Source organism: Rhincodon typus, chromosome 7 (genome assembly GCF_021869965.1).
Source record: "Rhincodon typus isolate 14 chromosome 7, sRhiTyp1.1, whole genome shotgun sequence".
Lineage (NCBI taxonomy): Eukaryota > Metazoa > Chordata > Chondrichthyes > Orectolobiformes > Rhincodontidae > Rhincodon > Rhincodon typus.
The window spans coordinates 17110338-17126801 of record NC_063338.1 but is presented as its reverse complement, the minus strand read 5'-3'; the positions used below and the strand labels follow the sequence as shown (position 1 = coordinate 17126801).

Genomic DNA, 16464 nt, shown 5'->3' with positions numbered 1-16464 from the left:
GGGTCCCTCTTGAATATTCAGCCTGTTCCTTAACTAAAAACATCTTTACCTCCTCTGCCATTAAGACAATCACCCAATCTCCAGCCTCCCTTTTCTCACTTATGCTGTTGAACAAATTGTTTCCTGCCAAATCTGTGCTTTATTCCTGCATAGTAGTCAGATTTCTAACCCTGCTACTGCACCAAATTAGTCTGATTCAACAAATAAAATTCTCTGTGACTTGTATTATAGTAAAATATACCTCCTCATCCTGCTTGTCACGTTCCCAGCCTTTTGAGAATGCCAACTAACCAAGTTCTTCCAACGTATCTTGTCTGTTATTGAACTCTGTGGGGCCATCCTCGCTGATTTCACTCCTACGTATCCAGTCGCAGTTTGACTATCTGCAACAGTTGTTGCTTTTCTTGCTCCTGAACCATTACCTCTGGAATTCTGCATGGAGTCTTCCTGTCCTACACATTGCCAATTTGGCAGCTTCCTCCAATGAGGGTTCACAGTAAGGATCCATAAACAGCAACAGTACTGGTGTTATATACCAGTTGAACACACTGATGGTTTATCCACTGTTGTCGTCAGTAGATTCAGTGCAGTCCGAAAATTTGCTTAACAGCGAATATCAAATTGTTCTGTGCTTTTAGTGAACATTTATGATCTGCACTGAGCTTACACACTAGTGTAGCCTTTGCCGTTCTGGGAGATTTCACATACCAGATGCAAGGCACATGGGCAGTTGGTTGTTCACTTATTTTTCAAATTGTCATGGAGCAGAGCCATAATGAGCTGCAATTAGATTGCATGTTAAACGACCCATACAAAGTAGGCCAAAAAGATTGGAACATCTGCTGTGATATATGATCCAGTGCTTGGAATAGCTGCACCACATTCTATTGCAGATGCTTGCATGTGCAATTTATAGGATCATTGGAAAATAGTTCACCCCTTTTAAAAGTTGTTTCTTGTTGAGAAATAATCCTCATCATATCTTCAGCTAATAAGCTAGCACAAACTTTCTGCATTAAACTTTCAGTTTAAGTAACTCCTTCAACTTGCATTAGTTCTATACATGGTCACTTCCACCTCTCCTGACCACTCGCTCCTGTCTACTCAGTGTTCCATGAGCCTGTTGTTCTGTTTGCTTATTGGTATTACAGTAATATGTACTAACATTATAGTGACAGGAATTCCTATTGTATATCAATATGCAAAACAATATAAAAGTATTGAGGAATTTGCACATGCAAATTGCATCCATTAAAAATAATGTTTTTGCAATCTCCTGTGCTATTCTTAAAGTGCCTAAAACCTGTCCCACCCACAAAACTGAATGACCCAATTGAATGAGTCACATGGCTTCCACTAATTGCAGGACTTTAAGGCGGCTAAGAAAATTAAGCATTTTTGAAACACCAAGGCAGTAATATGCTCCTTTTTAAACAAAGTTTAAGAAACTGACTACTGTAACTAGTAAGTGCTTCTGTAAAGTTTTCAGCAGTCAGTTACTTGGAGGCAATGGATTAGACATTGAGTTGATTGAGTTTAGAGATGAACTCATTTTCAGCTCTATTAATGTAACTGCCCCGGCAACTGCTCCTAAACATCTCTAGGAATGTTTTTACTTAAAAACTAAGTCGAAAATACTGCCATTTAGTGCAAGTTTGTGGAAGAATTTACATTTTGGCTACACACATGAGTTGAGTGGAAACCTGAGCAAAGCAGAGCACTCCTGAAAACAAAACTGTGCAGGGACCACCAATGGCACCTGAAACAAACTCTTACCTACATACTTCTGAGGTACTTGCAGAAGATGCTGAGTGTGCTCAGCAGTTCAGTCAATTTTGTGAAAGAGAAAAGTCAGTTTAATCTTTTTAGGTGCAGACCTTTACCTAGTCTCTTTAAGAGTACAGACCTATAATGTTTATCAGAGTCTGACTTCTGTTGCCACGATTTGCCACATATTTATTTTACTTTGTGGCATTGTGATTAAGGCTCTAAAACTTGTCAGAACAGCAGTAGCAACATCTCCATCTGTTGCTTTTGTCAAATGTCCTAATTTCTAAAATTCTAGATCAAATTTTCATTCAGTCTATTCTGGTGTAGGTATAGAAACTAACTCCTTTAAAACCTTCTTGTATCAAACCCCTAGTTTGAATGAACTTGCGTTCACAGTCTGTCAATAATTCTGCATCGAGTTAATGCAGTTTCACTGGCTGTCTGAGGTGTCTCAACTTCATCTTTCTAAGAAAGGCAGACCGATTTATCCAACAATGCAGCACAGTCCCAAAAATATAGTTCTCATGTGCAAGTAGATTTGGAGTATCCACCCTATTGTACCCAACTTTAAATGGCTGGAAGGCAGGTGAACTTCTTCCACAGCAAACTGTTCAAATAACATAAAAATGGTTTTCTACATCAAAATTTATATCACATTCAGTCAGACACTTACAGTTGGATCATGTAAAATCTGCTCTGAAAAGCCTTCCTTTGAACTGTGGAATCCTCAGCAGGCTGTCTGCCCAGATGGAAAAGCATAGTCCATATATTCACACTTTGGGTATTACACTTCATGTCAATTTCCATTTTAAACTGGTTATTCCAGTCTTCAAACTTATTGTCTCCTGCTGAATATAGCAATCTGTACAAGGTCCACAGTTGGAGTTATTGCTTTGTGGTTAATCATCTCGTGCATTGATGATTGGCAAAGAGCAATCTTGGCAGCTTCTGGCAATCCACACTGGAGTTCCAACTTTTGATTTGCATCAATCACATACTGCACATTAACTGAATGGAACCCCTTCCAGTTTATAAATGGTACAAAGGCACCATCTCAATTTGTGGCAATCCAGCAACTCTCTAAAAATTGACTGCTTTGCAGAGTCTGTTAAAATGTTACAAATTAAGATGCTCCCCTGAACAGTGCAGGAATAATTTTTCTTCATACAGCATTGCACAGCAGATTAACCAAGGTCACCCAAGAGTGCCTGGAAGAACCGAGTTGTACGAAGGTTCAAGTCTGTTTATTTTGACATTCAATATTAAAGCTGTGCTCCATGCTGATGCAAGCTACAAATCTTTGGCCAGCACCTTGCATAATCCCAAATGCTAGTCTTCGTAAGATCTAAAGCACTGTTGCTGAGAGAAATCAAGGGTGAAAACTTGAATAACTCTGGTTCGTCGAACCACCTTATATTCCTCTTCATAACAATGGAATTAATAGTGTGGAAATCAAGTATTTCTCAAAAAGTAGTGTTTTTCTTTTTCTTGCATACATCTTAGGTTTCAGGTGGTTATATTAATTGTGTAAGAATTTGAAAATGTTGGAACTTTTAAAATATCTGGAGGGCTTGCAGTTGCCATATATTCTGGTAAAAATGGTTCCACTCGGCTGTTCCTTCTCTGGGGCACCGTGCCAGTTGCCACAATGTCACCTAGGACATTTTAGGGTTAGAAGCAATAATAAACTATACCCACCTCACTGTCATTGTAATGGTGAGCTTCCAGAAGAAAACTGCAGTTGCTCTGTTTCTTGTAACATAATGCCTCCTGCCTACGTTTTCTTAATTTACCACTGCCAGTTCACCCAGATTCTGAGGAAAATCTTGGCCTTTGAAAACTTGCATTGTCACAGTCTTCACTAAATCTCACCTTCAATCCCTTCAAGTTATTCCAGACTCTCCAGATAATCTCTATTTCTTATCTCAACCTAGATATTGAGCCTAAACACTGGAATTATTTTTCCATGTCTGTAATTTTTAACTAATGAACAGTTCCATTTCTTGCCAGTTCTCTTTTAAAAAAGGAAATATTTCTGCCAGTATTTAATTCTAAACTTCAGCTGGGCTAAAGCCAAATAGTTACCAAAGCTACATCATCATGTCTCTATAATAACCGGTATTTCATTATATTTGTAATTATCATTTTTCACGTTTGCATAGGAATACTGAAAGCACAACAGTTCTGTGCTCATGCATATTATTTCTCATTCCATTTTTGGTTACCCTTTTGTTTATTATCCTACTCTTTAACCATCCTTCTGTCTCCTCTCAGATATTTCTCTGTTTTGTTTTAGGGCAAACCGGATACAAATAAGTTACAAAAGCAAAGTTGCTGGAAAAGCTCAGCAGATCTGGCAGCGCTTGTGAAGGAAAAAACAGAGTTAATGTTTCAGGTCTGAGGAGTTCTGAGGAAGGGTCACTGGACCCGAAATATTAACTCTGTTTTTTCCTTCACAGATGCTGCCAGATCTGCTGAGCTTTTCCAGCAACTTTGCTTTTGTTCCTGATTCACAGCATCCGCAGTTCTTTTGGTTTTTACATACGAGTTACAAACTGGCCTCTGCCAGAATTTCGACCGGGGCGGGGGTAACCACGTGTACCTGGGATGACGTGAACAGAAGTACCATCTGAGGCAGATCTTTGTAATTCTCATTTGCCAATGACACTTGCAATCAATTGCTTACCCACCTTTGACAGGGTAGAGTTGTGTCAACTCCACACAAACAAGGATTTTGTCCATGTGCACATTGAATAGGTGGCACTCAGTGATGAAGTAATCATATGCACAGTTTCTAAAATGGTACTTATGAGGTGTTTAAACTATAAATCAGGTAAGTAATTCATGTATAGCAATGTACGTATGTTATATACTTCCTAAGCCAGTGTAAATTGCTTGGGCAGGAACTAATTGTCTCATTTTATATTTGCTTTCAGTTGTGTTTGCAGTGTTTCTAAAAATAACAAAGGGAGTTGTGTGCTGGGGCTGAATCATGTTCAGGAGATGTGTTGTATAATTATATGTTAACTTGAGACCATCTGCCGCAGAAGCTTATCCTACCCTTGTTACCTCTAAATTTGACTAACGTGCACTCTTGACTTGTCTTCTACACCCCTCTCTCTAAATCTGATGTAATCCAAAGTAGTGTTGCCTGTGTCATAACTCACAGCAAGTCCTGTTTACCCATCGGCGCTGTGCTCTTATGATTGTCTCCTGGATAAGCAGTGCCTCTTATTAAAAATTTCACCCTCGTTTCGAAATCCTTTTATGGTCCCACACCCCTGCAAGACATCTGCGCTCTCCGATTCTTGCTTCTTCAACATGTCCAATTCTAATCCCTCCACCATTCACCTGTCAGGCCCAAAACTGTGGAATTTCCTCACTGAACTACAACTCTGTCCTTTTGAGATGTTCCTCAGGATTTCATTTTTTTGACTAATGCCGTAATATTTCCTTTTTGGCTCAAGATCAGTCTTAGTTTGATAAATACTTTTGTGACGTTCTTGGACATTTTACCACATCAATGCAAGTTATTATGTGCAAGCTATTTTAACCCTTTGATTATTGGTGAAGTCAGCTAACTTGCTAGGACTGCTTTCAGCCAATGCTCCCTTTGTTTGAAAGTCAGTTTGAAGTGCTGAACCTCCAATAAAAAGAGGAGCCAAGTTTTAGTGATCCAAGCCCAAGAAATGAGCATTGCTTGCCCTGCCTCTCAGATGAGTGACCATGTCCAACGTTTCAAGTAATCAGCTTTCTAATGCATATTTCAAGTTGCATATCTTGCCTGAACTCCAGCAATCTGCACAGGTGTCCGATTCTCATTTTGCCCTCTGTCACCCTTGCCTCCTTCCTCCTGCTCCTTTGCTCTCACTCTCTGTCTCATCTCCTCCTCTTACCTGCCCTCACAATCTTTACCATCTTCTCACCTACCTCATCTCCTTGTCTGCTGCCCTTGGCAGCTCTCTCTCACATCCTGGCCTCTCGGTCTCCTTTCCATCCCTGCTGCAGTGATTAAGGATGAATTTGTTTGTGTAGTGCTGGCTGTGCTTTGTGTTGAATGGGTTATTTTGCAGTGTGTGATGTAAAAGAGAGTAAGTGTTCATCCTTCTGCATAATCCATGCTTTAAAACAGGAGCAACAGTGCTGAGTCACTGAGGCTCACCCTGTCATCACATCCAGCACTAAACATCCCAGCCTCGTTACCCATTTCACATTGAGTTAGATAATCTTCGTGTCTGCGGATAAGAAAGTGGAAGATGAGGCAACTTCAAAACACCACTAACCTAACAGTTAGGAAATGTATCAAATGTTTGAACAAACAATTTTGTTTTTTTGTTTCCTCTTAGCCCCGAGTACCAGCTGCCCTGGCCATAGTGACAGAAGTGATGTACAGCAGGGAATGAAACTCAAGAGTGTAAAAAGGAGTTAGCTGTTGGCAGCAGCAATGATTTCTATCCAGACAGCACCATTAACGTAGAAAAATTTGTGCTCCTAGGAAGCACCTTGCAATCAGACAAATCTGGACCCCAAATCAATGTAGTACATATCAGGAGAGGTGGTCAGAGTTAAGTTTCAAGGAGCTAGAGAAGCATTGGAAGGTGGGAAAGGACTCTGAGAAAAGGAAGTCTATGCCGCTGAAGGCACTGCTGCCATTGGTGGGGTGAAATGATGGAGAGATGTACAAGGGGCCATGGTTAGCGGAAGAGAAAGATTGAGAAAATTGTAGAGATAGTAGATATTACAAAGATATAAAACTGCACGTTTGAAGATCTCTCCAATTTGTTCTTGACTGCAATGACTTTTGTAGTTGATTTTTCTCCATTGAAATTAGTTCCCATGTCCCACATGCTCGCACTTTGCTAATTTTTCATTTGCGTTGCTAAACAATGTACAAGTCACAGCCTGAAATAGTCTCCTATATCGACTGTATTTAGCACCATTAGGGTTGAACTCAGCACCAGTCATCTCATTCTCTCACACTGTCTCTCTCAGAGCGTGGCACAGGGTCCTCTGGGACCCAGGCGACTTTCATTTTCATGCTGACAGAGTGCAGTGATGATGATGGGCATGTCTCTGTGAGGCACTTGCAGTAGTGGACAGGTTTCCCTGAGATATGGGGGTAAAAGCATAAGGAGACAGCTAACAAAACGTTCAGATAGTTGCAGACCTGCTTAGTTGCAAAGCACATTTAACTTTTTCTTATTCTGTACTCCAACGTTATGTACTGTTTCATCGCAATGTATTTAACCTCCTGTATTCTTTCCTCACAGGATGTGGTCTGGGGATTGAATTCATTATTTACTGTAAGTATCTAAGCAGACCAAAATTATGTGGAGTTAAAACAAAATTTTAAACAAGGATTTGCTCTGCTTTGGATCATTCATGTGTGATACCCATGCAAGTGTAGTGGAGCAGAACATCGTCTCTTCTGTTTCCCACACTATTAACCCATTAAGTGGCAGCTAGTATGAAATAATTTGCAACTTAATCAACAATAAGAGCTACTAAATGTCTCTCCTAAAACCATCAAAGGTATAATTCATGCAACAGACGCCCATGAGTGAGTTACAGTTTGTAATCTAATCAAAGGGTTCCAGGGAATTGGCAGCAATTAATACAAAGAATCATCATTATCAGGAGTGAGTTACAGGCTAAAATTGAACCAGGGGTTGGTGGGATACATTGCTAGGATGTGGTTCCGCAGGCATGGCAAATCTGGGTGTACAAACTGAGACAATGAGTATAGGTGAATGAGTGGCAACATCATATCATATCTGAATTTGATTCCACTTAAGCTCAGAATGTGTGTTAATCATCAAGTATTTGGTCAAGTATTTCTTGATTACTGAGGTGTTAGATCAAATTATGATGTCTATTTGCATTCCAGCTGAGAGTAGCTAACTCAGCAGAGAGGAAGGTCAGCATGAAGCGCCCTCCTGCTCTGTGTGGTTCAGCGTTTCTTCACTTTCTCACATGAATTCCCTACTTTGGAATATAGCCCAATGTACGTTTAGTTTTGGTCAAATGAATGGCCTTAAAAATCTGCTAGCTTTCAAAATTTCTCTCTCCCTCTCTCTTTCTCTGTCATAGGATCTCTTGAATTTTGATGATCCCTTGAATATCGAAGCTGCAGAGCAACATCTGCGTGACAAGGTGGGTCAGTCTGTGTACTAAGAGAACACTTTTTCTATGCACACCACCAAAGACACTAAACTCTCTCTGTTGGGGTGAGTGCACAGGTGTGGTTGTGCAGTGTTACATAAGTGAGGGGGAGTCATCTGTGTAGTGTTACACGTGGAGTAATCTGTGATTTCTGGAAAGAAGTCTCTTGTTGTCTTACGGTGGACATTGCTGTGTGCAGTATTACTGGGATCATGGGATCATAAAATGGCCATAGAAAGTGGCCATTCAGTTCACTGAACATGTACCGCTTTTAACCAATAAAAGCCACCTTGTGGCTTTCACTTCTCCTTATGTGTGCTATCACAAAAGTTCATGGTTTTGAATGCCTATAACAAATCTAATTAGTCCTTCCTGCACAAAAGAGAACAATCCCGCTTCCCTGGTCTGTCTACAAACCTGAAACGCATCATCCTTGCTCCATTCTGGTAAACCTCCTCTGTTCACTCGCCAAAACCTTGACATCCCTCCCAAAATATGGTGCCCAAAATTGGGCACAATGCTGCACCAGAGACGAAACCAGCCTTTTGAGAAAGCTTAGCATAATTTCCTTGCTTTTTCACTCTTTTCTCTATTAACAATGCCAAGATTCCACATGCTCTTTCACAGCCTTCTCATCTGTCCTGCCATTTTCAAAGGTTTATGTACATTAACTACTGATCTCTGTTCCAGCATCCCGTTTAACATTTAGTTTCTATTGCCTCTCTTTTGTACTTCCTATCACTTCAACCTTACTGCATTAAATACCATGTTAAATTTGGTCAGCCGTGTCTTTGCCCATTTCATCCATCTATCCACATTCTCTGAAATGTGTTCATATATTCCTCCTGATTTATTATATTTCCAAGATTTATATCATTGTGAAAGCTTTGAAATTATATCTAAGCATAGGTCATTTATATACATCACAAGAAAAGTGGTTCTGATACTAATCCCTCGGGAACACTACTTCCCTCCAGTCTGAAACACAACCAATTACCACACACTCTTTTCTATCCCTTAGTAAAATTTTGCATCCACGCTGTTCACTGTCCCTTTAGTCCCTTATGCTTTGATTTTGTTGACAAGTCAATCATGTGACACTTTGTCAAGTCTTTGAAAGTCCATATACATATTAACTGCAATGACTCAGTCAAACCTCTGTTACTTCATCACAAAACTGAATCAAGTTAGTCAAATGCAAATTACCTTGTAAAAACCCCTTGCTGACTTTAATTTATTACCAAATAATTTATTGAATGCTAATTAATTTTGCCAGGATTATTGAGTCTAGAAGTGTCTCTGCCAGTGACATTGGGCTGTAGGGCCTCTGATTACCTAGTTTCTACTGATCCCCTTCTTTCTAATCGGTCTGTTGTACTAAGGATGAGCACCTGTCTGTTATATAACGTCTTTTGATGTTTGACTTTGTGTCATTCCTGCAGGAGGACTTTCGGAGTAAAGTGCAGGATTATATTAGGCGCTATGCAAGATGATCAGATGAGCTGCCTTGTCGGACAGTTTACTTCAAGGTGTAGAAGCCAAGTCTTCTGTCTTCTGATGTCGGTCATCAATTAAACACTGGATTGAGGCAGTCCAGTAACAGTGTTGTTATGAAGAAGAAAGGCTGTTGGTGCTACTTTGAATTCAGCGTCAATACAGCACAGCAAGTGATGGGCAACTTTGGGCTAAGATTCAAGAATAATTACTCTTATTGTGGCAAAATAGTCGAGTTTTCTTCAATTATAAGGATTGTACAGAGCATCTGGGGTCTGTCTCTTTACTGAGTGAATCAAAAAGGACATTTTTCTAGTGTAATCTGGTGTGGTGTGGAAACCACAATATTTTGCAACAAAATGTCTTAAGACAGAAGTGTTTAATTGAAGCATTAACAGCATGTGGCTTGCAAATGTTAAACGACTGTGTGTGGAAAATCCAGTGAGCAACACATGAGCCAGTGTCTCAGTCCTTGCTTGGGACACTGCCTTAAATAAATTGTACGCATTACTTGGCCCCACAGCTCCCACTTGGTCAGTTATTGGATAAAGTAAGTCTATTGGTGCAGATGTGAAATGAATCTGTTTGTAAAATGTAATCCCCTAGCTGAAACTAAAGTTTATAGCTGTGAGATATATATGGCATACTTATAAGTACATATATTACCTAATGTGAAAAATATGTTGTGTACTTGTATGCATGCATATATATTGCTAAATGTGTACAATATAATGTACTTGCATATGTGCATATATTACTATATGTAGTGTATACAGTGCTCATGTAAGTGCGTGTATCTCTTCTAACAATGGCTGAAGTGTTGATCTGTGGACATTGATCTGCAGTGCACTCTCCTCAACAGCAGGTTAATTGTCTACTTCAGCATTCAAAGGACCTCTCATACCTACCAATATTCCACTGAATCCTCACCCACAAAGTAATGACACCCCATTTCTTCACACATTTAGCCAGCACACACAATTACTGTATCACTACCATCATTGATTCAGCTTTCTCTCACTATTGCTCTGAGATTTCTCCTCCTTGATATCATGTGTTACTGATTTGTACTTTTATTCATGTTAATTTAGCTCTCTCACTATTCCATAGTAACTCTATTGCACCACCCCTTCCAAAAGTTTACTGAATTATTGACTATATTTCTACTGATGTTAAGCAAGGTCTCTTACACTGTCCCTCATAACTTTTTTGCTCACTAGCACCTCGCATTACTGACCTCTCTATCACTCAACAACCCCATATCTCCCCAACATCACTTCCCTCCAGCCTTGTCTTGCCACTGCAGTGAACTGTGCAACTGATTTGTATCTCTGCTGAAGTTAGCCTAGTTCCTGTTAGTTTTGGGTTGTTGTTTTGGGGGAATCACATAATATGTTTGGAAAGCGAGGTTTCTGATAAATAAGTAAATGGTATCAAAATCTGGATCAAAAAGCCATCATTTCATGCAGAATGGCAGAGATGAGCTCAGTGGACCAGGTGGCTGACCCCCCCAATACATATTGCTGGTAAGTGCCATCTAAGACATGTAATCTATGATGTAAACTTGTCAATTGTAAATGAAAGCTCCAAATTCATGCACATGAATTGAGATCTGTTACTAGATGCTAGTGGTATTTTTATCTCGTTTGAGATACTTTGTAGACCACACTGCAAATAGGAAAGGTGATCCTAATTGCCAGTGACTTGCGTAAATGAGATTGGATGTGCCACCTTGAGACAGTTAAACTGACAGAGGCCTCCTAACCACCTATGATCTTCTGTGATCAAATCCTATACGAATGTAGCTTTCCAAGGTTGTGTTTGCCTGCAACTGTCATATCTTATCAGATGAACCTTCTCCTGCCATGTTCATCTGACCATCATAAAAATGGCACGCAAATCCTATACCCTGTGAAGTTGTAAGATAAATAGTCTAAAAGATGCCGTGTCGTTTATGCAGTTAATTGGACTTCTAAATACTCAAGGACTTGTTACAAATTAGTTTATAGCAAAAGACCAATCACACCGAAATCAATGGCTGTACTGCTAGATGAATTATTTCTTAGTAGCTTCCGTCCCTTGTTTGTGTTGCGATGTATAAGTATTATTTTATCAGCAGCCATCATTCATTTTGATCCATTATCATGCAAATTTCTATTGATTTGTTTTCAATAATGATATTTTTGCTGATAAATTATCATTGTGTCGTGAATGGCAAGTGAGGCTTCTTGACTCCAAATACTCCCAGAAATCAAAACATCATTCCCCTGGTGCTGTGCAGCTGAATACTAACAATCTAGAACCACCCACCTTCCTGCTTAGTCACCCATAATAGCTGGACAAATAAACAACACATATAAACAATATGCAGGAAAAGAAGCTTCAATGTGTATTGATCAAATAGCAACTGAAAGTAAAGCAACTCCAGTATTCACTGTAAAATCACTCCAATATACCACTGGATGTCTCCAATTTACATTAAAACAAGCAGCAGCATGTGCTAAAACAACTCCACTTGACACTGCAAAAACATGCCAATCTACATTGTAAAATTACTTTGTGCACTAAATTTCCAAAATGTACTGAAAATTTCCAATGTACATTAAAGCATATGAATTATTGAATAACATCAGTGTGCTAACCAAACAGCAACTTAGGTTAAAATCAGTCTAATATATGCTGTAAATATCACTAATGAACACTGTCAAGCAAATCACATTAATTATACACTAAAATATCTTGTATACACCAAAGTAATGCAAATGTACATTGTTAACCTCTCCAATACATAGTAATCTGGCAAAATGGGACAGAATGCTTCTGATGATACTGCATGTCTAGTTATTAGTCTACAACATGGATACAGAATTTTAATTTACAACATGTAAAGATGCATGTTCAGTAACTATAATGCATGAGAGAGTAATCATATCGAAGTGGTTATGTTCCTAGACCAGTAGTCTAAAGATTGAATTCATATTCTGCCCTGGCAGTCTGGAATATGGATTCATTTTTCTTTAAAGCTGGAATAAAAGGCTGTATGAGAAAAGTAATCGTGAAAACTGTTGGTTGGCAGTAAAAACCCAAAAGGTTCATTTTAATATTCTGTGGGTTAACAAGCACCTGACCTACCCATTTGTGACTCCACACCCACATCAATGTTGATGACTCTTAACTTCCCTCTGAAATTACTAAGCAAGCCACTCCATTCTGTCAAAAAGTTCCAAAAGTTAAGATCAAGAGCAAGTCAGGCAGACAGTTTGTCTTTGCCTTGACGTTGAAGTAGGACACAATGATGGGACAACCAGCCTAGCTTCTATAAGGTTCTTCTCAGTACCACTTGAAGATCAGTGTCAAAGTTGTGATAGCGGGTAATCAGACCAGGATCAAGAAATAACCTGAAGTGGTTTTAGCTGTTAGACGATGAAAGTTGTTAATTGTTACTCCTTAAAAATTCTGTGGCTCCATATGTTCATACATTCATCATATGTTCCAATTCTATTGCAAACAGAACTGATCCAGGCATTGCACTCTTTTCAATAAACAAAAGCTTGGGGGACAGCTGATCCCTGGTCTATTCCCCATGGTATGCTTTGCCCAATCAGAATTGATTTTATTATTTTTTAATAAACAACGACATTTAGTGGTGCATTCTCCATGGCAATGCCCAAGAAATCGGGAGACTACTCGTCAATGAATCAGCACCCTTTTTCTCATGCAGTATAAATTGGTATTCCCTTTGAAGTTTGATACATGATCTGATGAATGCAAGATGAAAAAGCTCAGCAATACGTTTTTTTTTTGTTTCAATAATACTGAAAGTCCTTTGTTTTATGGGTGGATGTTCATGGATCTATTAAGCATGTAACAACTATAGAAAATAAGTGCTTATGGTGAAATCTTGAGCTGACGCACATGATCACTTTTGAAGTTGAAACATTTTAAGGCTGAATTTGAACAAACCTCTCTTTCTTCAGCTTGCCCCCTCCCTCAACAGCGCCATTCCTTTGTAGCTGTTCCTCGATACTGGTATTTTGCCGAATCATCCTTTCATGTCCCTTATCAATGTCTTCAGTTTTGCACATCCCCGCTTGGCCTGTCAAGTAAGTCTTTAGGCTGGAAAATGTTACAGGAATTCAAGTTAACTGAGGCCTCCTAATCATCTGATAGCCCGGAAATCTAGCACTGTGACAAATGTATCTGTCCAAGGTTGCTTTTGCCTGCAGCTGTTTATCTCATCAGTACAACTTTTGCTGCCGCTTTATCTACCATAAGAATATAACTGAAATTCTGTATTGTTGTGAAATTGAACGATTAATTTGCTTAAAAATGCTGTGTTGTCCAGGCACCCAATTAGATCTCTTAAACAATTGTTACAAATTTGTTACAGGAGCTGTTAATATCAAAGGGATAATTATGTTGCTAGTGAGATAAGGGACCATTGAAAAGTTAAAATTGACAACAGTACTGTCTGATTAACCATTTCCTAATATCTTCACCCTTGAAGATATTTAGGGACAACTCTAAGCATTATTTCATTAATCTGTTGCAAATTTCTACCAATTTGTTTTACATTACTAACAAGTATATAATGAACATTATGCATTGAATGCTGAGCAAGCATCAAGATCTGTTTCTTCCCAAGTACTCCTATGTGTCAAAAATGTGGATTTAAAAGATACTCCAGTATTCTCCCATGTTTATTCATGGTGTGGATAATCTCAATAGTCACAACAAAGTGTCCTTTGATTAACTGTTCCAATTCTAGTGTCACTTGGGAGAAATCCACTTGCAGTTTGGAATTCCCAATTTTGTATCCTGATCCAATTGTTTTCCCTCCAGTAGTACCGGTGTGTTTCACCTTATCTTAGCTGTTTCATCACTGTGTATATGCAGATGGTTTGCCCCCTTAGGGGATCTCTGTGTACACCATGACTGAGGTTATTCTAGTTGGTTGAGATTCAGCAAGTAATCTCATGCTCTTGAGCCACATTTACATACAATATGGTGAATCGTGGTCAGCGTGATGGTGGTGTATTGGCCGTCTTGCTTGTAATATGACAGCCTAGTACTAAGGTCATCTTGAACAACAATCTTCTTCCTTGCTATAGACCAATGGATCAAGCGCAGAGATGTCCAATATAAGCCTTTTCTTTAAATTGCATAGTGCTGATATTGTGGACAGGACTTAGGTTGTGGAATACATTGCCTGAGAGTGAAATGCTCATTTTAAGAAGAAAGATGTAATGTTATTGTATGATGGGAGCAACACTAGGCATACCTGAAAATGAAATGCCACTATAGTGAAGTCACAACATAGGACTGCATGTATTCTTCACAGTGGCAGCACCATGCAATAGTGCAAAGTGATCCTGATGACCAGTGGAACAGATCAAGGCTCCATGGTCTTGCTACTTCAAATTGAGAATTATAGAAGACAATTAACGGAAAGAGAAATGCATCCCATCCTCATTGTTAGCAGAGGCCAGCATGTGAATACAAAAGGAAAGGCTGTAATATTCTCCCCTCCCCCGACCGCATCCCAAAACCAGCCTAGCTTGTCCCCGCTTCCCTAACCTGTCCATCCTTTCTCCCACCTATCCATTCCTCCCACCTCAACCCCCACCCCCACCTCCTGCCTACCAGCCTCATCCCCACCTCCTTGACCTGTCCATCTTCCTTGGACTGATCAACCCCCACCCTAACTCCCCACCTACACTCACCTTTACTGGCTCCATTCCCACCTCTTTGACCTGTCCATCTCCTCTTCACCTATCTGCTCCTTTTATCCATCTTCCATCCACCTCCCCCTCTCTCTCTCTCTATTTATTTCAGAATCCCCTTCCCCTCCCCCATTTCTGAAGAAGGGTCCAGACCCGAAACGTCAGCTTTCCTGCTCCTCTAATGCTGCTTGGCCTGCTGTGTTCATCCAGCTCTACACCTTGTTATTTAAGATTCTCTAGCATCAGCAGTTCCTACTATCTCTGTAATATTAACAGCCGTCTTCAGCTAGAGGTGTGAAATACTACAGTTGATTCTTCTTGGTTTCCTCCTTGATACCCCTACTATCACAGGTGGCAGTCTTCAACCTATATGAATTATTTCAGGTGCTATCAAGAATCCGATGAGTGCAGCAGACATAGCAAAAGTTATGAGTTCCTTCGACATCACACTTTCAAAACTAGTCATGCTTCTAGCCAAGTTGTTCCAGTGCAGCTACAGCACTGACATCTACCATGTAGACAATTTCTAGCTCGGTCCTTTGCTTGCAGTGTAGTGTCAAAAAGCTTATATTCAGAAAAAATAATGTCTTTTTGCTCATTCACCACCTTAAACATTCACTGCACAAACTCAGCAAGGCTTCTTCAACAAGGCCTTCTAAAACCGCAGGTCTTTATTATGTAGAAGAAGGGTAGTAAACATATGGGAACACAATCACCTCCAAGTTCCCGTCTAGGTCATACACAGTCCTGGTCTAGACACAATCCTCATCATCACTGTGTTAGTCCTGGAATTCTCTAGACTACTCACTGTCGTATCCTCACCAGATCGTTTCCATGGGCAACCACAAAAGGTGCAATATTTTCTTCTGTGTTCATATCCCAAGAATGAACAGAGAAATAATACTGGATGCTGTCTGTGCTCACCAAAGGACTAGGTTTTATTCCTTTAAATCCCTCTTCAATTAATTTCAGGCACTGCATGATATTGAACTGTTCTTGCATCTCCTTCGCCTCTGTGCCCACTTGTATCAGCAGAAATCTCTGCCTGCTACATGGACCCTGGATCCATGTCCAAAACCCACCCTGTACCTGGATATCCTTCAGGTCTCCTAGCTATGTTTGATAATCAAGAACTGTCAATATGATATCAGCCATCTTAATTTTTCTGCTCACTTCACACTTTAACTTGTCTTCCTCTGAACCTCCAGGTCTCCATTCTGTTAGGTCTGACCTGACTTTGTTTCCAACCTGCTGACAAGGATGGTGCTTGGTCTTGGTCTTGGTCTTGGTCTTGCAGAAGCTGAGCACAAACAAT

The 16464-nt window shown here is 39.8% G+C and overlaps 1 long non-coding RNA gene across 1 annotated transcript; it reads left to right on the top strand.

The window, feature by feature from the left end:
* The first annotated feature begins 7014 nt into the window (after positions 1-7014).
* Positions 7015-12053, top strand: LOC125483515. Its single transcript, XR_007262476.1, has 3 exons — positions 7015-7073; positions 7861-7923; positions 9375-12053. It is a non-coding gene; the product is annotated as an uncharacterized LOC125483515 (long non-coding RNA).
* Positions 12054-16464: the final 4411 nt, after the last annotated feature.